At 37.5% G+C, this 24,899-nt stretch overlaps 1 protein-coding gene across 1 annotated transcript in view; it reads left to right on the forward strand.

The window, feature by feature from the left end:
• Positions 1–23,248, forward strand: part of LOC118969304 (serine/threonine-protein kinase TAO1-like) — a 92,361-nt gene extending 69,113 nt beyond the window's left edge. The window contains exons 17-21 of the transcript XR_012128401.1: positions 7,981–8,126; positions 8,702–8,878; positions 10,096–10,266; positions 10,791–10,898; positions 23,109–23,248. The gene's annotated coding sequence lies outside the window, so the exon portion shown is untranslated. The remainder of the gene's footprint in view (positions 1–7,980; positions 8,127–8,701; positions 8,879–10,095; positions 10,267–10,790; positions 10,899–23,108) is intronic.
• Positions 23,249–24,899: the final 1,651 nt, after the last annotated feature.

Raw genomic sequence — 24,899 nt, forward strand, 5'->3', positions numbered from 1 at the left:
GAGTGCACCTGGACAATTTTGTCTACCTGTCCTTTTTCCTGAGCAGCAAGCCCTCTGCAATCCTTCCCATTTAGTAGCCCTCTCACTGTTAGGAAGTCTCTCATACTGCCTGCCTCTCTTTTGTCTCAGAGCAGTTGGATGTGGATCCCTGTTTTCCACAAGTGGCTGGAATCTCAATCTCTCCAAGTATTCCTCGTGTCTTAATTTTTGAACCCCACTAATCTCCAGAGCACAATGCAATATAGGTTTGTGCTCCCACAGCAGATCTCCAGGGCTGGGTGTTCAGTAGTCTTAGGCTTCTACCCCCTCCTCACTCCATTTCTCTTCCTTCTGCCAGTGAGCTGGGGTGGGGGAAGAGCATGGGTCCCCTCAGATCATGGCTTTGGTATGTTATGCTTTTTGAGGTCTGTTCTTTTCTCCAGGTGTAAGCAGTCTGGTGCTGCCTTCTTTCCTGTTGATCTTTTAGGGTTAGTTGTATTAACTATAATTTCATATTATATGTGGTTTTGGAAGGAGGCCTCTGTCTCACCTCTCACATCATCATCTTTAATCTGATCTACCTGACTTAACCATTGTTACATGATAAAAGTATCAAGTTATCAGGACATAATTCCATATCTACTCATTCCTGACTCAGCACTTGATATTTTACCTGTTATATAAATATTTCTCCCTTTCCCCAATTGAGTTGCTGGTTCTGGAGAACAGATACCCTAACATCAAAATGCCATCTTGGTTAATTTTGAAATAGCCACAAGTTAGAATAAATACATTAGTAATACTGGTCAGCTACCTCTTTTTCCACAGCAGCCTGATGTTTCTTGATAAGTTTCTTCATTTTTGCTGCAAAGTTGTTATGCTCAGTTTCAGGATTTTTCTCTAATCTGTGATGATGCTCATCCATCTTAGCCTTTAGATTATTTTCCAGATTCACCAGCTGTTTCTGATGTTGCTGCGTCATTCTCTTACAGCCAGATATTTGTTCTCTGAGCTGTTTCCTGCTCATGTTCTGGCATTTCTCTTGTAACCTACAACAAAGGAGAAGAAAGAATGAAATAAAGCAAAACCTTTTTCTTTCTAAACCATCTTAGACCAGTCTACTCTCTCAATCACAGAAGTATTAGTAAAATTTACATAACTTTGTCAAAGTTAAATTATAGGTTCAAGCCCTTTATACTTCCATGGCGTACCCGCTCCAACTAGGCTTTCAAGATGCCACATCCCCAATCATAGAAGAATTGCTCCATTTCCACGACCACACATTAATAATCGTGTTCTGATCAGCTCTCTAGTACTAAGTAGGTAATTCATGTAGGAGATCCCACTCAACAGCATCTAATAAAATTTCATCTCAACAAGCAGACAAGGTAGTTGGTTATAAAATTTAAATGGGAATTTGAAAGACCTAGAATAGCCAAAATTTTGAGGGGGATAAAAAGTTGGTAGATATAAATTTAGTGATCTAAACAGTGTGGTATTGGTATAAGGACAGGCTGAATAGAGCAAAGGAACACAGTAAAATCTGGAAACAGACTGACATATATTCAGTTAATTGATTTGCTACCAAAAAGTCAAGTTAATCCAAAGAGGAAAGGAAAGTTTTTAACAAATCCTGCAGTAACAACTGGTTCTCTGTATGCAAAATAAATAAATGCTTAGTCATACTATATATAGATATTAATTTGAAAAGAGTCACTTGACCTAAACCTAAAATCCAGAATCATACAGCAGAAGAAAACACAGAATATTGTCATGACCTTGGGTCACCAAATATTTCTTGGGTAAGACACAAAAAACACTGACTATAATTTAAAAAATGTACAAACTGGATTCTTAGAGACAAAATTCACATAATATATGATTAATGATTTAATGTAAACCATTCAGTAGTAATTAGTATATTCGTGATGTTCTGCAAGACTGCCCATATCTAGTTACAAAACATATATAATATTTCAGAAGAAAACCCTATATGTTTTAAGCAGTTGCTCCCCCATCTCCCCTTCTGGTAACCACCAATCTATTTTCTGTCTATGGTTTATCTATTTTGGATATTTCATGTAATATGTGACCTGTTGTATCTGGCTTCTTTCACCTAGCATGTTTCCAAGATTCATCCATATTGTATAGGATGTATCAGTACTACATTCCTTTTTATAGCTGAATAATATTCCACTGTATGCACATACCCTCATTTGTTTATCCATTTATTTCTTGCTGAACCTCTGTGTTGTTTCCATGTTTTGGCTATTGTGAATACTGCTGTTATCTTAAAGATACTGAAAATGGAACCTGGTGTTGAAGCTTTGATTATTGCTTTTTTCTCCCCATACATTTACCTCTCCATGTGATTTTCTCCCATACTTTATTCTGTGATTTCCCCTCTCCAACTATGTGGACATTTTGCCACCATACCCCTCCCTTTTTATATGCCTCAGAAAAGTTAGTACAAACACACAAAATTATAAACCAATCTCTTTGGAGAGCAAGAGTTAGATGAAATAATAACAGCTCCAATCAGTCAATATATAATAAGAATAACATGAATTATCAAGATAGATAAATTTCAAGAACACAGGGATAATGTAACATTAGAAAACTGGTTAATATTAATGAAGTATATTTCATAGATCAAAGGAGAAAAATAGGACCATCCTAGTTTTTCAAGTCTTAGTAAACTGAATCTTGAGGAATACTTCCTTTGCATGATAAAAATTTATATTTAATTAATGCTTATTAAGAAAGAGCATATGCAAGGCATTGTATTATGTTTTAGTGATTCAAACATTAAATAAAGCAAATCCCTGCTCTGGAGAACCTAAAACATGTGGTATTACTCACAAAACATTCACAGTCTCCTTTTCTGCAGCAGACTATCTCACACCTGGGGGTTAATCCAAAGGAAGTAATTCAAATTAGGATACTTTCATAATATTCATTGCAGTGTTATTTTTAGGAGCAAAATCTCTTAACCTTAATGTCCCACAATAGGGGAATAGTTGTGGAAATTTCTTCACATTAACTCAATGGACTATGATGCATCCATTAATAAGTTTCCTTCAGTACCCACGCACATAGACTAAATTAGGTCAAAGGCCCTGCAGTAATATTGAACTCTATATGTGAAGTAATATAAGTTGTACAAAGTATAACAGAGTTTTTCAACTGCCGCGTCACTGACATTTTGGATCAGGTAATGCTTCCATGGGGTCCAGGGGTTTGTCCTGCACACTGCAGGATATTTCACAGCCTCCCTGACCTTCACCAGTGGGCCAGCACACCCTCCTGCTTGGTTTTGGTAACTGATACAGTCCCCACATGTTCCCACATGTTCCCTGGGGGGCAGGCTTGCTTTGGTCAAGTATATTGTGTATTTGACATATAACACAGTATTCTATATATAGTTTGACTACAATTATATAAAAACCAATATTGAAAAGAATAAAAGTTGGGAGAAACAATGAGGAAGTATTGCTTGCTATAATTATTTGAGGTAGGGCAGGGATATGGGACAAGCATCAAGATTAAATTTCCTAAAAATGCTGAGATAGAAATAGTATAGGAAGAACAGGAGGAACCTTTTAGTTCCATGAGATGGAAATCTGTGAAGTGGATACCATGTGGGCTGTGCTGACCTAGGCAGGCAGCGGGCTCTGGGGAAGATGTATGGGGCAAGGATTTGGGGCTCCTGCCTCATCTGTCTCTGATTATGTGATCTTGAGAGGATCACCACCCCTCTGAGTTTCAGATTGTCTTTTTCTGGCATTTAGTGAAACCTGAACTTGTCTTAATAGTCCAGACTTTCTACTTTTTCCATAATTATCCAGCCTCTATACTCGCTGTCTCCTAACACCAATATACTGGGTGCTCACTTTATGCCCAGGAAAGCACCAAGTGTTTTAAAAGATGCAATTAGTGGAAAATGTAATCTTTGCTCTGGATGCATTTATAATTTGGAGAGGGAGAAAACAAGCCTTAGGAAAACAATTTAACACATTTTACATCTTACACTAACTGTTTCACATATGTTGGTCTTGTTGGCCCAATTATATGCTTGAAAAAAAACAGACACCCCAGGATGGCAGAACACATACCCAAGGCTGAGAACCTCAGAGGAGGCTTCACTTTCTAGGGGTAACAGTCTTCACTACAGTGATCCCTTCAGTTACAAAAACAAGTAAGCAAACAATAGCAAGCTCAGGAGAGGGGGGATTCCAGAATTTTTATGACATATTGCCTGAAATGCCCAGTTATTAACAAAGAAATATGAGACACATAAAGAAATAAGAAAGTGTGACCCATACCCAGGAAAAAGAGCTGGCAGCAGAAATAGTCTGTGAGAGGGACCAGATGTTAGATTTAACACAGACTTCAAAGTAGCCATTATTAACATGTTCCAAGAACTGAAGGAAATTATGATAAAAGAGGTAAAGAAATGTGTGATATCAACATCACAACAAATAGAAACTATCAACAAAGAGCTAGAAATTATAAATGAAATGGAAATTCTTGGGATGAAAAGTACAATCATTGAAATGTACCATTTATTAAAGGGGCTCAACACTATCTCTGAACTGAGAGAAGAAGAAACAGCAAGCTTGATGATAATTCAATAAAGAGTATGCAATCTGCAGAAGAGAGAGGAAAGGGAATGAACAAAGGTGAACAGAGCCTCAGATTACAAAAGGTTGAAGAGTAACTTGGAAGTTACTCCTAGTTCCCTGTTAGGAGAGGCGAGCAGATGCCGCCCTGGTCAAGTGATCTAAGTGAACATCAGCAGGAGCAGGATCGACTGAAGTCGTGCCCCAGCCGATAGCAGCAACGAGAAGGACACAACAATACTTCCATGATATTTCCTCCCTAGATACCCCACCTGACTCACATCATGAGGAAACACATGAAACCAGATGATGAACATCCTGTGCACTAACTTGCCTGTAATCTTTAAGGATACCAAGGTCATGGAAGTAGAGAGAAGAACTGTTCCTCACTGAAGGAGAGTAAAGGGCCTTGACAAATAAATGCAGTGTGTGCTTCTGAACTGATCCTTTGGCTGGAATCACTGACAAAACTTGAATGAGTTCTGAGAATTAGGTAGTGGTAATTGCCACTGGCAGTTTCCTGATTTTAACATTTATATTTTGGCAATTGAACATAAGTAAATGCTTATAATTCTACCAGGTTCTCAGTAATTTTTTTTATTTTCCTATAATTAAAGTTATTGTAAATGCCCTATCATTAATTTCTCACTATTTTTACTTTGATAAGTTTTAAGAGTAAAGCTTTATACTTATGAGAATTTTAGGTATTTCTTGTGAATTGAATTGGTGCTATTTTTTTCTTTTTTTTCATCTTATGTTCCCTCATTTTGCATTTTAATCCAGAGGCAAGTCTAGTATTGTTGGTGAGGCCCATGAGCTCCTCATCTACTCCTGTACTCTGTTTTCATAGGCCACAGGGTTTGGGCTCCCTCCATTCCTGTATACGCTCCTGTAATTTTTGTGATTCTCTGAAAATCTGAATTTCTAATCTTAAGATTTTTGTTTTCTTTCCTTTGGGAGTTAGTTGTGATGAGATACCAAAAATGCTTCCATGTCAGTGTATTTAGATAAATTGGTGGATTGGTTTTGGGAACCCTGAAGAAGAACTCCGAAGTCACAGACTAAAAAAGGAGAATAGAGAATTACATAAAAATAAACATTTGGAGTAACTGTAGCCTTTACTCTTTGGGAACATTTCCCTTTACTTTTCTGAAAACAATATTTTTGTGGCAAGTACTTCAGAAGAAATTGTAACTAGAATAATTAACAGTGATGTCTTCATTCTTAATTTTCTAAAGCTTTGTTTTAAAACTATGGCTCTTTAAATCACTGATGTATAGTATTAAAAAATAAACATGATACTCTTATACTCATCTCCTGCTTCTTAATGAAGTGTTACTGTTTTAGCCACTCACTTGTTATAAATAAATATACCTAGGGAATGAAAATAAAAATTTTAAGTGAGAAAGAGAGAAGTATATAAGAGAAGGGAAAAGAAAAATTGTGGAGAGGTTGTACCTCTAGTGGAATCCTAGCTTTGTGTTTTGAAGAGTACTATTTATATATTTGTGTTAAGTTCCTGACAAGTTGTATATAAATTTGTTGCTTTATTAAAACAGAGAAAGTTACATTTTCAAAGACCCTTCTGCTGTTTTGTAAAGCAAACAAAAACAAAAATCAGTCATTTTTAAGTATGTTTGTCATGTTTTCTTGTAGATGTCTAAGGTCTAAGTTGGGTTGCACACAATTTTTGCAAATGGCCAAAGAGTAAATATTTTAGTCATATGGGCCATATGGTAAACTACTCATCTCTCCTGTAATAGGAAAGAAAGTAGGCATACACAATAACACAAATGAATAAATTTTCACTATGTTCCTATGAAACATTATTTGATTTCTTCTTTCAACCACTTAAACATGTGAAAACTATTTTTAGTATGTGAGCTGTACAAAAACAGGCCGTGGGCATAGTCCATGGGCTGCATAGTTGACCTCAGTCTAAGTGCTTGCTGGCAGACTAGGACTTTATGAAAAGCCATTTCCTCCAATTAAAGAATTAGAGAATCAGTAAATTTTCTAACATACTTTTTGGTTATTGAGTTAATGTTCCCTTACATACTTTAGAGAGCTGGGTGGGGAAAGATTAAATGGGTTGAAGATTAGGAAACTAGGTAATGTTTGATGGAGAGGTTGTTGGGCATGCCTGAATTTACAGCAAATCTGTAACCTGCATGGAGACTTGTGGCAAAGGCACTGAGTTTGCCTAACACATGGCAAGCACTTAGTAAGTACATAAATGTAGAAATAGCAGCAAAGCTACTTACTGTAGTTCTCTATTTAGTACTAAATATTTTCAGCAACTAACCAGTTGCCTGTGATTCTAAATTAAAGTTTTAAATCCTAGTTCCAGTTGTCCTAACTTTCCACTAGCAATCTAAGTGCAAAATGTCTTAGTTGTGCTAGGCCATGCTCTTGAGCAGTGTGTCAAGGTATTACTACCTAGTACTTTACAGAAAAAATCCTTGATCTGGTAACCACTGTTCTAACTCCCAGTTTCAAAAGTTCCTGATTGTAAAACTTTTTTATATGATTGTCAAGTTCTGACACTATAGTCTCCCAGTAAGCTCTTACTTTAGAGAAACACTAAACATATAGAAAAGTATTTTAACTCCATATTTTAATCTTGTGAAAAATGATTTAAAAACATGGACAGAGTCCAGAGTTTTTATTTTAAATAAAAACAATATAGTGAGATAAACCATTTTTTAAAAAACAGATGTTACTGGCTTAGGCCATTACCTGGGAAATAACTAGGAATTGCTCTGAAGAACATATTAAAGAATAGGAACTTATGCTTTAATTCATAATTTCATATAGATTTTACCATGATGTATAATGAAATAAACCTTTGTATATTTTTATTTGTTTGTTGTCCTGGTTGGGGTTTGAACTTGTGAGATAGGGATGTTGAAAAATATCTGTAAGATTTTAAGTTGGTTTTTAAATTCTTCCTTATTAGGTTGACTATCAGTTGTACCATAATTAGAGTTGTCTTTTTGATTGACATTTTGTAGAATAACCAGGTTCTAGATTAGAATTATATAGGATAAATTACATAGAAACTCAAAAGTTTTCATTTATTTGTGGCTTTATTGTTTACACTCTTTGGGCATCATCTTTTCCATGTAAATGAATTTACTAATTTATGATATTTTATTGATATTTAAAAGCACTAATCTGAAAGCTGCATTTCATGAGTTGAAATAATAATCATTAGCCCTGATTTTTTTTCCCTTTCCAGTTTGGTGGAGGTTTTTTCTTTCATTTTAGTAGTTTTTCCTGTGCCAAGGCCTCTTCAAGTATCACAGATCAACATGATGAGATTAACATATTTTTCCTAATCTTTAATGTAGCTGGTTTTTGTGTTTTCTGATTACAGATCTTGCTTGCATGTACAAGTTATTTAGTCGTGTGCCAAATGGTTTGAAGACCATGTGTGAGTGTGTGAGTTCCTGTTTGAGGGAACAAGGTAAAACCCTTGTTTCTGAGGAAGGAGAAGGAAAGAACCCCATTGATTATATTCAGGTCAGTAAATATAGAAGATTATAAGTTTATGACAAATTGGTTTTGACAACTGCTAAAAAGGTCACTTTTACTAAGCTATATATTATGTATTTTTTACTTTGTCCCAATGGTAAATTAATATGTGTAAATTATCCTAAATATTTTAGAATTTTGCAAAGTAGGCGTATTTATATTGGGTAGCAGGACTCAGCTGCTCTTTTCACTTACTAACCTATTTGATGAAGCCCTTATATGCCTTAGTGTTCATACACCTCCTGTGTAGGAAGAAAAACTTTTTGTTACTGTTAGTTTCAAAATGGTTTTGCTTTCAGTTAGTATTATGAATAAATTATGCTGCAGTTTTTCCATGTTTTAAGTATAAATAAGTTTTTTTGAATATTTTTAAAGCTCTTGTTGGTGTCACCCATTAGTTGAGACAATGAAATGAAAAGAAGTTGAAAACAAAACATAGAATCTGAGTTTAACAGTGAATGCACACATTTATCAGCAAAATGATAATAATTGTACATGATCACAAGTATATTAATAGAAATTTTATTAATAATATATCCTAAATTTATTTTGTTTTTTGAAAGGGCTTATTGGATCTGAAGAGTGGGTTTGATCGCTTCCTCCAGGAATCATTTAATAATGACCGGCTCTTTAAACAAACTATTGCAGGTGACTTGGAGTATTTTTGCAACCGCAACTCCAGGTCCCCTGAATACGTCTCATTATTTATTGATGATAAGCTGAAAAAGGGAGTAAAAGGGGTAAGTATAAATGTGTGTGAAACACATTAAATTTTATTTGTAAATACAAAATTACTGTATTTTGTAAGTCTGAAATTAAGCATACATTATTCTTTGCTGTACTATGTACTTCCCTTACATGTGTACTGTGATCTTTGAAAAGAATTGTTTAAGTATTTGAAGTGGTAAGAAGAACTTTGACATTTCCCTTAATGTGTAATTGACATAAAAATAAAGAACTAGATAGCCATAGTTACTGACCAGTCCACAGACAGTAAGCATCAGATATGCTATAGAAATGTAACTAGAAAACAGCTACCTGCAGCACAGAATGTTGTTTGCTGTCATCTTGTTCTGGGGTCTGTATATCAAACAATACCTGGATGCAGAGAATTTGAAGACATAAACTAGAATGGCTATCAAAAAATAGTTTGAAAGCATATACTGATGCTCATCTTTAAGCCTTTATTATATATACTGGGACCTTGGAAGCTCACCATAGCATAGAAAATCATATTAAGCATATTGTGATCACACATAAAATTTTATTTTAAACTTCATTTTGGAACTTATGCAGCAAAAAGGAAAAACAATAGTCTGTAGGTCCTCAGGCAGGCAGCTGCAACAAAGAAACAGGAAGAAGACGACCATGGACACAGAATAGAAAAGACACATCTGTTTGGTCTTCCATAATTTTTAATACAAGTTTTATACCACCTGCACCAGTATCATCTTGCCCTTCCTTAAAAGAGAAGAGCAACAGGCAAGGGGTCTTCTGACTCTTTTAATTAATAACAAATTATTACCCTTCTTTGGCAAAATTTAGGTTTTTATTGAGCTTATATGAAAATAAGCAGTCTTTTTGGCTATGGAAGTTTCTACCCAAGTATTATGCAAAGTCATTGCAAGATTTTTGTGCTTAAAATTTCATTGCATCTGTTTAAGTCACCCTTTAATCCTGCTGCGTGTCACTGCATGCCTCCATCTCAGCGGAGCCCTGGGGCCTGGAGCTCCACTCTGGCCCCGGATGAGGGCTGTGCTGGGCGGGGATGTGGGAGCTGTGCTGTGCTGTCTGAAGCAGGGGGCCCTCTCTCAGGCTGGTTCCCTCCTCCTTAGAGTTCTCAACCCGATGATTTGTTACCAAACAGTACTGGTTTTAATTATAGATGAACTATGGTGCTATTTTGGTAGAACTACAATGTTTTAATTGTTAAATCTTCTTTTCATTGATTTTTCAGCAAACAGAACAAGAAGTAGAAACAGTATTGGATAAGGCAATGGTCCTTTTAACGTTGATGCAAGAAAAACGTACATTTGAATGTTATTATAAGCAACACTTGGCAAGGAGACTTCTCACAAATAAAAGTGTTTCTGATGACTCTGAAAAAAATATGATATCTAAGTGAAAGGTAAGCGGTACACAAGATGGAATGGAGTCTGTCCAACCAACTGATGTTTACCACATGATTAAACACTAGTAGCATATGATTAGAAAATACTTAATTTAGTTAAAATCTTTTTTAATTAGCAAAGGTAGATTTTTTTTTTTTTGAGCAGGCTATACTGTAGTTCAGGTTCTGGGGCATGCACAGTTGGCTGGAAATTCTCTTGGTATGACAGGGCACGTTCATGGAAATGGGGAGTATCACCATATAGTTCTGTTTCACAAAGTGTGGTCCGTAGACTACCTGTACCCATTACCGCCTGAGATGCTTGTTAAAAACAGAGTTCTGGGCCCTACCATCAGGAAGGCATATCAGAATCTGAAAGAGTCTGGGAATCTACATTATAAAATAGAATCCTTGGGTTATTCATAGAGCAACTCTTGGAAAGATTTAGAAAAGATGGCAGTAGCTTGGAATAGTTTATTTCTTTGTACATTTTCTCATCCAAAAATCCCTCATTTATTTATGTTTGTGTTTTTCCTCCATAGACTGAATGTGGATGTCAGTTAACATCAGAACTGGAAGGAATGTTTAGGGATATGAGCATCTCAAGCATAACTATGGATGAATTCAGGCAACATCTACAGACAACTGGGGTAAGATTCTCCACTTATTTCTACTTTTAAATTAAATTCATTCATTTAAAGTCTTCTTGTTTTTAATTAAAGCATCGTTGATAACAATATTACATTGGTTTAAAGTATATGACACTGTTATTCATCAGCTCATGTAGTCTTCTGCAGTGGGCATTTTCATCCATTATCAGAACTGAATTGCTGGGGTTGGTTCCTTAAATGTCATGAGAGACAACATATGTATTGTCCGAGTGCTTTAAAAATCATTTTCCCCCAGATAAGCTCTTCTTCTAACTATCAATGTTAAAATACTTATTTCTTACTCTTCTAAAACTAAGTTTATCCTCCCTACATGAAGGAACGCACTGAACATTTAATGAACAATGATTCTGCTGCTGTAACCATTCTAGATCACGGAAAGAATTATGGGCCGAGACAGGCGTCCTGAGTTTTAGTGCTCTTGCTTTCACTCGCCCTCAGCACCCAGCGCTGTGCTGTAGGAGACTTGTTTCCCCGCTATCCTGTGCCTCAGTCTCCTCATTCACATCTGTAAGATCAGCCTAAATGGGCCTGATGTCTGACGAACTGAATATTAAACACTGACACTAGTGCATTTTAAATGTGATTTTGTATCGTGACTCCCAAAAGGCAGTAAGCTAGAATCTATACAGCTTTGGAGTCCAGCGGGGGTTTTGTGAGGATTCAGTGAAGTTCAGAATTTTGTTTCTTTCTAACTGTTTTTCAACTTCACCTTTAACCATAAGTTTTAGAGAACTCCAGCTTTTCTTTGACATTTTCTCTCTCAAGTAATATGTACTGCTTTGTAATTAAGATATGTCACACCCATGAAAGAAATTTGGAGATCTTTCCTCTGATATTTAAATATGAGATCACTTCTACTGGTTCCACAGTCTCTTCACAAGTAAAATAAATGAAAATACCTAATTCTATAGAATGGGCATTTATATATATTAAGGCATTACTGGGACTTCTGGTCCCTCTCCATTTTCAATAGTTGTATGATTTGCCTCCTATTTGTAGTGTAGAAGGGCTGAAAGCAGGAAACATAAAAGTCTATGGTAAATTTGGGTGGGGAGAACCTGAATAATGTGATCATCCTAGATACTTTTGTCTTTTTAAGATTGTTCAGGGATTTGTAACTTTATTCTAATACATTGATACATATTTTCATCTGATTCAGTTTTTATTACTGTTCATTCTTATTCTATGACTAACTTTACATATATGGAGAGCTATAGGGGGACAACTAGTCAGAATAAATACTCTGTTGAAACTACCTGTAAGGGAAGGTTCAACACCCTTACTGTTTTAGGTATTGTTGAAAATTACCTGGGCTGTGATCTTGAAGGCCCTTTGACAAGAAAATTAGATTCTTTGCTCTTGACTACTTTGTTGGGGTTGTCTCATTTAAAAAGAGGGAGAGAATGATTATTCAACATAATGATTTCATCAGATCTGTTTGCCTTTCAGTTGTTTAAAGTTTGTGAGTTTTCCAGACATAAATCTTGATTGTTCAGACATATTTTTCACTCTGGTAGAGTATTTAGTAATTTGTTAACTACAGTAAGAAGAGTACTTATCAAGATGCTCCATTTTTTCTGCTAATTTGATTGCAGATTCCACTTAAATATAAGGCCACTATTTATAAGGAATTATTGGCTTTTTTATAATTGTTTATCCTAAGAACCTTAAGCTCTAAATTTCCTAAGCCTTAATCTGCATTAGACAGATTTGATGAAAAGTGACAGATTAATCAAAACAGATCTTGAGCTTTCTGAAATCTTTGAGCCCTTTTAAAATATCACCAATCTGGCAGCTTCACTTTCATTTAGAAGTCATAAAATAAGTACTTTCTTGAAATTCTAATAATAATTGTGGTATATTTTATTTAGCTAAACCTTAAGCTGAAATAAATTTAAGTATTTGTCCATTTTTTCCTCTGTTTTTAATTTTAAAACAGGGACAGGGTAAGGACAACCATCTTACAATCATTTTTTGTTTATATCACAAATCACATCATATCCTTACAGACGTTTCTGGTACCTCTGTCTGTGTATTTGCCCCTGTCATGTGCTATCTGAATATAGGCTGAGTGGCCTCAAAATATTGCTGAGATAGTTAGAAATAGATGATACAAACTTCTAGTAATAGTTCTTTAAGGTTTCTTTTTCCTTCTATTTAACAAGTAATTCATCCAGTGTTTTCTGTGCAAAGCATTGTTGTAGAAGTGGGTATACATAGCAGAACAAAATAGACACAAATCCTGCTATGATGGAGCTTACATTCTGATCTGGGAGACCGATAATGAACCAGATAAATAAACATAGCACCTTAGCTGCTGATAGGAGCTGCAGAGGAAATCTGCAGCAGGGAAATGTGGTTAGGAAAGGCCTCCTTTAGAAAAAATGACATTTTTGAGCAAAGACTTGAATGTTAAGAAATTGTGTGGATATATGGGAGAAAGATTAAAAGACTTCATTGTCTAGGATGTATTGAATCAAGTTGTGACCCCCTACTCTCAATCCCCAATTTTGACAAATACAGACAGTTGTCCAACCTTCTCTTTTCATCCTCTGAGAATCTCTGCTATGATCATCTCTCCTATGCATCATGTAAGATTTCTAGTTGCAGTTTTTCTAAAGCGGAGTAAACAATTAGTAGATATGTGGGGAGAAATCTGACCATGGAATACTTGTTTATATTGTTCAATTCCTCTCTTTTAAGAATCTGTTATCAACAAATCATGAAGGTTAGATAAAAATGGAGTAATGGTTTAGAACAAGCTGTGAATATCAATAATAAAGATAATATTTCACCCTTAAAAATTCCTATTGAGGGGCGGGAGCCAAGATGGCGGCGTGAGTAGAGCAGTGGAAATCTCCTCCCAAAAACACATAGAGCTATGAAAATATAACAAAGAAAAATCTTCCTAAAATAGAGACCACAGGACACAGGACAACATCCAGACCACATCCACACCTGCAAGAACCCAGCGCCTTGTGAAGGGGGTAAGATACAAGCCCCAGCCCGGCGGGACCCGAGCGCCCCTCCCCCCGGCTCCCGGCGGGTGGAGAGAAACCGGAGCAGTTTTTTTTTTTGGCGAGCGCTTTTTGGAAGCCTTAGAGGGACGGGCCCCCGTTGCTGGGGAGGCAGGGTGGCGGGACCGGTGAGGAGGTGCCTGGGAACGGCGCCGGAGGACAAAGAATATCCCGCGTTTCTCCCTGCGAGACCTGGGGGCGGGTGCCTGAGACCGGTGCCTGAGGACGGAGGAGGTCGCGCGTTTTTCCCCTTTTTTTTTTTCTCTTTTTGGCAAGCGCTTTTTGGAAGCCTTGAAGGGACGGGGACCCCAGTGCTAGGGAGGCACGGTGGCGGGACTGGTGAGCGGGTGGCTGGGACCGGCACCTGAGGACAAAGAATATCCCCCGTTTTTCCCTGCGGGACCGGTGGGCGGGTGCCTGAGACCGGCACTTGAGGACAGAGGAAATCGCGCGTTTTTCCCCTTTTTTTTTTTCTCTTTTCTGCGAGTGCTTTTTGGAAGCCTAAAAGGGACAGGGACCCCGGTGCTAGGGAGGCAGGGCGGCGGGACTGGTGAGCGGGTGCCTGGGACCGGCACCTGAGGACAAAGAATATCCCGCATTTTTCCCTGTGGGACCGGTGGGTGGGTGCCTGAGACCAGCACCTGAGGACGGAAGAAATCGCGCGTTTTTCCCCTTTTTTTTCTCTCTTTTTGCCAAGTGCTTTTTGGAAGCCTTGAAGGGACAGGGACCCCAGTGCTAGGGAGGCAGGGCGACGGGACTGGTGAGCGGGTACGTGGGACCAGTGCCTGAGGACCAAGAATATTGAGCGTTCCTTCCCTGCGGGACCGGTGGGTGGGTGCTTTTTGGAAGCCTTGAAAGGACAGGGACCCTGGTGCTAGGGAGACAGGGCAGCAGGACCAGTGCGCGGGTGCCTGGGACCGGCACCTGAGGAAAAAAAAAAAAAATCGCGTGTTTTTTCTTTTTTTTTTTCCTTTCTGTTCCCTCTCTCATTGTTGCTGTTGTTGTTTTGGTTTGGAGAGTGCTTTTTGGAAATCTTAAAGGGGCAGGACAGGTCACTTAGACCAGAAGCAGGGAATCTGGGGATCTCTGGGCACTCTAACCCCCTGGGCAGCAGGGAGCACAGAGGCCCCTTACGGAGATAAATAGTCTCCTGGCTGCTCTCCCTCCAACGGGGCTCCACCATTTTGGAGGAACAGCCCCAGCCAGGCAGAGCCCACAGCAACAGTGGAGATAAACCCCAAAGCAACTGGGCAGGAAGCAGAAGCCCTGTCTGCGCACAGCTGCCCAGCACAAGCCACTAGAGGTCGCTATTCTCCCAGGAAAAGGCTACAAACCAACAAGAAGGGAAGCTCTTCCAGCGGTCACTTGTACCAGCTCTGCAGACTATCTCTATCACCATGAAAAGGCAAAACTACAGGCAGACAAAGATCACAGAGACAACACCTGAGAAGGAGACAGACCTAACTAGTCCTCCTGAAAAAGAATTCAAAATAAAAATCATGAACATGCTGACAGAGATGCAGAAAAAAATGCAAGAGCAATGGGATGAGATGCAGAGAAAAATGCAAGAGCAGTGGGATGAGATGCAGAGAAAAATGCAAGAGCAGTGGGAGGAAGTCCGGAAGGAGATCACAGATGTCAGGAAAGAGATCACAGAAGTGAAACAATCCCTGGAAGGATTTATAAGCAGAATGGATCAGATGCAAGAGGCCATTGAAGGAATAGAAGCCAGAGAACAGGAACGTATAGAAGCTGACATAGAGAGAGATAAAAGGATCTCCAGGAATGAAACAACACTAAGAGAAATATGTGACCAATACAAAAGGAAAAACATTCGTATTATAGGGATACCAGAAGAGGAAGAAAGAGGAAAAGGCATAGAAAGTGTCTTTGAAGAAATAATTGCTGAAAACTTCCCCAAACTGGGGGAGGAAATAATCGAACAGACCATGGAATTATACAGAACCCCCAACAGAAAGGATCCAAGGAGGACAACACCAAGACACATAATAATTAAAATGGCAAGGATCAAGGACAAGGAAAGAGTTTTAAAGGCAGCTAGAGAGAAAAAGGTCACCTATAAAGGAAAACCAATCAGGCTAACATCAGACTTCTCAACAGAAACCCTACAGGCCAGAAGAGAATGGCATGATATACTTAATGCAATGAAACAGAAGGGCCTTGAACCAAGGATACTGTATCCAGCACGACTATCATTTAAATATGATGGTGGGATCAAACAATTCCCAGACAAGCAAAAGCTGAGGGAATTTGCTTCCCACAAACCACCTCTACAGGGCATCCTACAGGGACTGCTCTAGATGGGAGCACCCCTAAAAAGAGCACAGAACAAAACACACAACATATGAAGAATGGAGGAGGAGGAATAAGAAGGGAGAGAAGAAAAGACTCTCCAGACAGTGTATATAACAGCTCAATAAGCGAGCCAAGTTAGGCAGTAAGATACTAAAGAAGCTAACCTTGAACCTTTGGTAACCACGAATCTAAAGCCTGCAATGGCAATAAGTACATATCTTTCAATAGTCACCCTAAATGTAAATGGACTTAATGCACCAATGAAAAGACATAGAGTAATAGAATGGATAAAAAAGCAAGACCCATCTATATGCTGCTTACAAGAAACTCACCTTAAACCCAAAGATAAGCATAGACTAAAAGTCAAGGGATGGAAAAACATATTTCAGGCAAACAACAGTGAGAAGAAAGCAGGGGTTGCAGTACTAATATCAGACAAAATAGACTTCAAAACAAAGAAAGTAACAAGAGATAAAGAAGGCCACTACATAATGATAAAGGGCTTAGACCAACAAGAGGATATAACCATTCTAAATATATATGCACCCAATACAGGAGCACCAGCATATGTGAAGCAAATACTAACAGAACTAAAGAGGGAAATAGACTGCAATGCATTCATTGTAGGAGACTTCAACACACCACTCACCCCAAAGGATAGATCCACCGGGCAGAAAATAAGTAAAGACACACAGGCACTGAACAACACACTAGAACAGATGGACCTAATAGACATCTATAGAACTTTACATCCAAAAGCAACAGGATATACATTCTTCTCAAGTGCACATGGAACATTCTCCAGAATAGACCACATACTAGCTCACAAAAAGAGCCTCAGTAAATTCCACAATATTGAAATTCTACCAACCAATTTTTCAGACCACAAAGGTATGAAAGTAGAAATAAATTCTACAAAGAAAACAAAAAGGCTCACAAACACATGGAGGCTTAACAACATGCTACTAAATAATCAATGGATCAATGAACAAATCAAAATAGAGATCAAGGAATATATAGAAACAAATGACAACAACAACACTAAGCCCCAACTTCTGTGGGATGCAGCGAAAGCAGTCTTAAGAGGAAAGTATATAGCAATCCAGGCACACTTGAAGAAGGAAGAACAATCCCAAATGAATAGTCTAACATCACAATTATTAAAACTGGAAAAAGAAGAACAAATGAGGCCTAAAGTCAGCAGAAGGAGGGACATAATAAAGATCAGAGAAGAAATAAACAAAATTGAGAAGAATAAAACAATAGCAAAAATCAACGAAACCAAGAGCTGGTTCTTTGAGAAAATAAACAAAATAGATAAGCCTCTAGCCCAACTTATTAAGAGAAAAAGAGAGTCAACACAAATCAACATAATCAGAAATGAGAATGGAAAAATCACGACAGACTCCACAGAAATACAAAGAATTATTAAAGACTACTATGAAAACCTATATGCCAACAAGCTGGAAAACCTAGAAGAAATGGACAACTTCCTAGAAAAATACAACCTCCCAAGACTGACCAAGGAAGAAACACAAAAGTTAAACAAACCAATTACAAGCAAAGAAATTGAAACAGTAATCAAAAAACTACCCAAGAACAAAACCCCGGGGCCGGACGGATTTACCTCGGAATTTTATCAGACACACAGAGAAGACATAATACCCATTCTCCTTAAAGTGTTCCACAAAATAGAAGAAGAGGGAATACTCCCAAACTCATTCTATGAAGCCAACATCACCCTAATACCAAAACCAGGCAAAGACCCCACCAAAAAAGAAAATTACAGACCAATATCCCTGATGAACGTAGATGCAAAAATACTCAATAAAATATTAGCAAACAGAATTCAACAGTATATCAAAAGGATCATACACCATGACCAAGTGGGGTTCATCCCAGGGATGCAAGGATGGTACAACATTCGAAAATCCATCAACATCATCCACCACATCAACAAAAAGAAAGACAAAAACCACATGATCATCTCCATAGATGCTGAAAAAGCATTTGACAAAATTCAACATCCATTCATGATAAAAACTCTCAGCAAAATGGGAATAGAGGGCAAGTACCTCAACATAATAAAGGCCATATATGATAAACCCACAGCCAGCATTATACTGAACAGCGAGAAGCTGAAAGCATTTCCACTGAGATCGGGAACCAGACAGGGATGCCCACTCTCCCCACTGTTATTTAACATAGTACTGGAGGTCCTAGCCACGGCAATCAGACAAAACAAAGAAATACAAGGAATCCAGATTGGTAAAGAAGAAGTTAAACTGTCACTATTTGCAGATGATATGATACTGTACATAAAAAACCCTAAAGACTCCACTCCAAAACTACTAGAACTGATATCGGAATACAGCAAAGTTGCAGGATACAAAATCAACACACAGAAATCTGTAGCTTTCCTATACACTAACAACGAATCAATAGAAAGAGAAATCAGGAAAACAATTCCATTCACCATTGCATCAAAAAGAATAAAATACCTAGGAATAAACCTAACCAAGGAAGTGAAAGACTTATACTCTGAAAACTACAAGTCACTCTTAAGAGAAATTAAAGGGGACACTAATAAATGGAAACTCATCCCATGCTCATGGCTAGGAAGAATTAATATCGTCAAAATGGCCATCCTGCCGAAAGCAATATACAAATTTGATGCAATCCCTCTCAAATTACCAGCAACATTCTTCAATGAATTGGAACAAATAATTCAAAAATTCATATGGAAACACCAAAGACCCCGAATAGCCAAAGCAATCCTGAAAAAGAAGAATAAAGTAGGGGGGATCTCACTCCCCAACTTCAAGCTCTACTACAAAGCCATAGTAATCAAGACAATTTGGTACTGGCACAAGAACAGAGCCACAGACCAGTGGAACAGATTAGAGACCCCAGAAATTAACCCAAACATATATGGTCAATTAATATTTGATAAAGGAGCCATGGACATACAATGGCAAAATGACAGTCTCTTCAACAGATGGTGCTGGCAAAACTGGACAGCTACATGTAGGAGAATGAAACTGGACCATTGTCTAACCCCATATACAAAGGTAAACTCAAAATGGATCAAAGACCTGAATGTAAGTCACGAAACCATTAAACTCTTGGAAAAAAACATAGGCAAAAACCTCTTAGACATAAACATGAGTGATCTCTTCTTGAACATATCTCCCCGGGCAAGGAAAACAACAGCAAAAATGAGCAAGTGGGACTACATTAAGCTGAAAAGCTTCTGTACAGCGAAAGACACCATCAATAGAACAAAAAGGAACCCTACAGTATGGGAGAATATATTTGAAAATGACAGATCTGATAAAGGCTTGACGTCCAGAATATATAAAGAGCTCACACGCCTCAACAAACAAAAAACAAATAACCCAATTAAAAAATGGGCAGAGGAACTGAACAGACAGTTCTCCAAAAAAGAAATACAGATGGCCAAGAGACACATGAAAAGATGCTCCACATCGCTAATTATCAGAGAAATGCAAATTAAAACTACAATGAGGTATCACCTCACACCAGTAAGGATAGCTGCCATCCAAAAGACAAACAACAACAAATGTTGGCGAGGCTGTGGAGAAAGGGGAACCCTCCTACACTGCTGGTGGGAATGTAAATTAGTTCAACCATTGTGGAAAGCAGTATGGAGGTGCATCAAAATGCTCAAAACAGACCTACCATTTGACCCAGGAATTCCACTCCTAGGAATTTACCCTAAGAACGCAGCAATCAAGTTTGAGAAAGACAGATGCACCCCTATGTTTATCGCAGCACTATTTACAATAGCCAAGAATTGGAAGCAACCTAAATGTCCATCTGTAGATGAATGGATAAAGAAGATGTGGTACATATACACAATGGAATACTACTCAGCCATAAGAAGTGGAAAAATCCAACCATTTGCAGCAACATGGATGGAGCTGGAGAGTATTATGCTCAGTGAAATAAGCCAAGCGGAGAAAGAGAAATACCAAATGATTTCACTCATCTGAGGAGTATAGGAACAAAGGAAAAACTGAAGGAACAAAACAGCAGCGGAATTACAGAACCCAAAAATGGACTAACAGGTACCAAAGGGAAAGGAACTGGGGAGGATGGGTGGGCAGGGAGGGATAAGGGGGGGGAAGAAGAAGGGGGGTATTAAGATTAGCATGCATGGGGGGGAGGGAGAAAGGGGAGGGTGGGCTGCACAACACAGAGAGGACAAGTAGTGACTCTACAACATTTTGCTAAGCTGATGGACAGTAACCGTAATGTGGTTGTTAGGGGGGACCTGATATAGGGGAGAGCATAGTAAACATAGTATTCTTCAGGTAAGTGTAGATTAAAAATTTAAAAAAAAAAAAAGAAAGAAAGAAAGAAAAGGGGGATTACTCCTTAACAGGATAAAACTATTGGTAAATCAAAGATCAACGCATGCTTTAAATATCCTTAATGTTGATCACTTAAAGGGTGTCAGATGATCAGCTATGGAGGTACTCTTTTCTGATAATATTCCTTTCTCTTAATTAAAAAAAAAAAAAAAAGCAGTTACTGTGTGCTGACCTCCAATGAGTTCTGCACAGTGGTATAGAGGGCATGTCAAAGTGTGGGCAAAGGGTCTGTTTGTTTCTACGCAGAAGATCAAGGCCTAGCTTGGATACCCAGAAAATGAACTAAGATACGATATGAGGAGGAGCTTCCGGCATCAGCACACTCTGGAGGACTCGTGCCGGGGGATGATCATCAAAAAGCCTCCACAGGGATCCAGACGATGCTGCGGTTGTGGCTGCATCCAGCCCACCGTCTCCTGGACTTGCCATAAGAAGGAGGAGGGAGATGTCTAGGCTGGCATGTGCATACAGTGAGACAACGAATTTGACTGGATCTGTACTGTTGGAACTCAACCAGGAGTTGGGAGGGGTGCAAGTTGTAGCACCCCAAAATCTCATGACTATAGACTATCTACGGTTAAAAGAACATATGGGATGTGAACAGATCCCAGAAATGGGCTGCTTTAATTTGTCTGATGGTTCAAGTACAGTTGGAAAATATCCATCATATCATAGATAAATTTTCACAAATGCCTAGGGTGCCTAAATGGTTTTCTTGGCTTCACTGGAGATGGCTGGTAATTATAGATTTGCTTTGTTTATGTCACCGTATTCCTATTATGTTAATATGTGTGTGCAAATTAGTTAGTAGTTTAAAACCTATACATACTTAAGGTACTATACAAGAAGATATGTCAAAGAAATAATCAATCCTCCCAAGTTTCCTTCATATGCTACATCTATAGCTTTTCTTCTTCCTTCCTAATTACAAACTTTAAATAGAATTCGTGCCTCATATCGAATTTACCGAGTATCATAATTCCTCCAGGTGGTAAAGATACCTCGAGACAAGTGCTGGGCATAGAAGCCACAGGGCATAAATCTGCAAAGAAGTAAAAAGCTAACCTTTGCAAACAATATGGCTTCTCTCTCACTTACCAACTTTACATTTCCCTGTATGGCCCCGGAAGATGACTGGTTAGCCAGAGACGGGTAAGATTCCTCAAGGGAGGAACAACCTAAGACAGGCACAGTCGCAGGGGGGCCATCAGGTGAGAATTTGGGGATCAACAGAGGTGAGGCTCAGAACCTCACCCCCCCTGCTTTGAGAGAAATCTTCTGCATCCGTGGATGTCTTGCTGCCCTTGTCTAGCCTGGATTAATACTTAGTCCATAGGCACACACCTGATCATCTGATCATCTACATTTGCCTTCTTACAGCACTAAACTATGTTTTCTACCTTTATCTTGCATCTACCTACCACTTCAGCATTTTATTAAAAATAAAAATAATAATAATAATAGGAGAAATGTGGGATGAACATATAAATCAAGTACAAAAATCAAATGAATATTCATATTTGACCTGATGGTTTATAGGTCATATTGCATGATCAAAACTGAAAGTTTCTGTGATGACTGCCCTTGTACTGTTCACCATGTAAGAATTTATTCACTCTGTAAGAATTCGTTCACCATGTAAGAACTTGTTCGTTATGCTTCAGAAGATTGGAGACTGACGAGAATTAGGCTTGAGATGGATTAATGATTGTACATTGAGCATTGACCCCCCTATACTGAATTTTATTGTTGTTAACAACCATTTGATCAATAAATATGAGAGATGCCCTCTCAAAAAAAAAAAAAAAAATTCCTATTGATACACTTTATTGTTTTCTTTAAAATTAAATTTGTTCAAAGAATAAATAATTGTGACAGTATTTCTAACATATATTTTCTAGAGGTAGTCATACGTTATACAAATATTTAGATCACCTACTATGTAGGACTGGATATACAGTGTCCCATGGAGAGGTTGTTAAAATGTGAACTCCATGTAAAAAACAAGTTTTGTCAATGTAGTTGAAATGTGAATGGGATATTAGAAATAAGTTTGTATGTTAAAGTGGTTTAAAAGATTTAACAGCTGAGATAAAAGATAGTATCGTAGAAATTTCTTTAAAATGACGGTGATATATGGTCCCTTCATATTTTATCTGTAAATTAGCTTACAAGCCAAAATTTTACACTTCTCAGTGACACCAGTAAGACTTTGTTCACATGCATAGTTATCCTTTGATTAGTATTTTATAAGGCCAACAATGTAAGCAATAATTATAAATATTTGCCAAGATAGTTAAAATTTAGAATACACGGGGATGGGTTTAACCTTTAAGAAGAGTTATGTGCTAGATATTGGACATGGAGCTAACTACTTTGATAACTCTAACACAGTGTCAATGTGGAATGGGCAACAAATCCTAGTTCACTGGGGGGCATATGTCTTTCTTTCTGCACAGGTATCTTTAGGTGATGTTGACCTCTGTCCGGGTGCTAATGACAGGATACTGGCCCACTCCATCAGCCACACCAAAGTGCAACATCCCACCAGCCCCAAGACATGCTTTTGAGATATTCAGAAGGTAAACAGAAATACTTCTTTGCTTTTCTGAGTGCAAATAATTGTTCAAAATTTAAATAAATTTGAGGATTGGTAGTTTCCCTGATTGAGTCTATACTCCATTTTTAACCTCATGTTCTAAAGGAGAAGTTATTATCCCCATGCTTTTCTACTTGTAAGAAAGAGCTGTATAAATTCTTTTCAGAGGAATGTTGCTTAATGTCTTTTCTTCAGTATTCAATGCATGGTTAGGAGTATATTTTGTGTTGTTGATGTCTGCCAGTGGCTTAGGATGAACTGATTATGAAGAAAGGTGGTCTTTAGAACAGCAGTGACTGAGCAGAGGCCAGGGGCAAGTGTACCAGTAGAAATTATTTAGTATGCTACGTTTATCATTTAATACCTAGTGTAATCACTTAGGTCTTTTTCCCTCTATCTCCATCTCCCTCCCCCCTCCTTTTATTGTTTCCTTTTCTGTAAGTTACTAGAGCTGAACTTGATTCCTGAGATTTCCTTGAGCTTTCAAAGTCTCCCTTCCAGACACATTTGTTAAAGTTGTTATCCTGTGGTTATAATTTCTCACGTATAAATTGCACGATTCTCTGGAACCTTATTTGATTTGCTGAAGGTTTTACTTAGACAAACGCAGTGGCCGACAGCTCACGCTCCAGCATCATATGGTTTCTGCAGACCTCAATGCCACCTTTTATGGATGAGGTAAGAAGGTAAAAATTGATAGTTTGAACATATTTATATTAAGTAACTTAAAAGTAGTCTGTAGAAGTGATTTGTGGATTTTTTGGACATGCATAAATTATTAAAAATAATTTTTAGTAATTATTAAATAGGGTATATTTTTCTGTTTCAAATATTAAATGGGGGGAACATAGCTCCTTGATTTATTTACTTCTATTCCTTTAGTTGTTAACTTAATTTGACAGTATAAAGACTACACCAGCAATCTTCCTTAAGGAAAAAATAATAGATACTTACACATTTTATTTATGTGTAAATTATTAGACTTGAAATAGTATTGCATAAAATAAAATGAAAATTGATTTGATGGATACAAAACTGTGAGTCTTTTTAAAATTCTCAGTACCCTGTAATCCTTACTGCCAATAAATAAAAATCAGGAAAGTTAATACTTGAGATTTGTGAGATGTACAAAATGTTACTAAAGTGAATATTTAAAAATTAACAATATTCTAGTGAATTGAATTGCCTTATTTTTACAATGTGATTGCTTTTTCATATCTAAAATCATGAGATTTAGAGTAATGATTTACTTGTATTATTTGATGTAATCAGTCATTGACCATAAAAATAGAAAAATAAAAAAAACTCTTAAAACATTAAAGAAAAACTTTTACATGACATTATTGGAAATGTCTATATATATTCTAATTTTTATATTTAATGAAAATGGGGATTATTCCTAAAAATTCATTTAGGTGAATAATGTTTGACAGTATTATATATTCAAGTGGAAATGGGAAGGTCATACTGAAGAACTTAGCTTTCAATTATTGCTTGTTTTTGTTTTAAAGGAGAGATTTTTTTCCTAAACAATCATGTTATTTTTGGAAATTTTAATAACAGATCAAAGGGTCTTAAAAACAATTAAATTGTTAATTATTGAAGATGTAAATTTCTACTTTCTACTTCATGAACTATAGAGCAGAAACAG

This window comes from Manis javanica, chromosome 2 (genome assembly GCF_040802235.1).
Source record: "Manis javanica isolate MJ-LG chromosome 2, MJ_LKY, whole genome shotgun sequence".
Classification (NCBI taxonomy): Eukaryota; Metazoa; Chordata; class Mammalia; order Pholidota; family Manidae; genus Manis; species Manis javanica.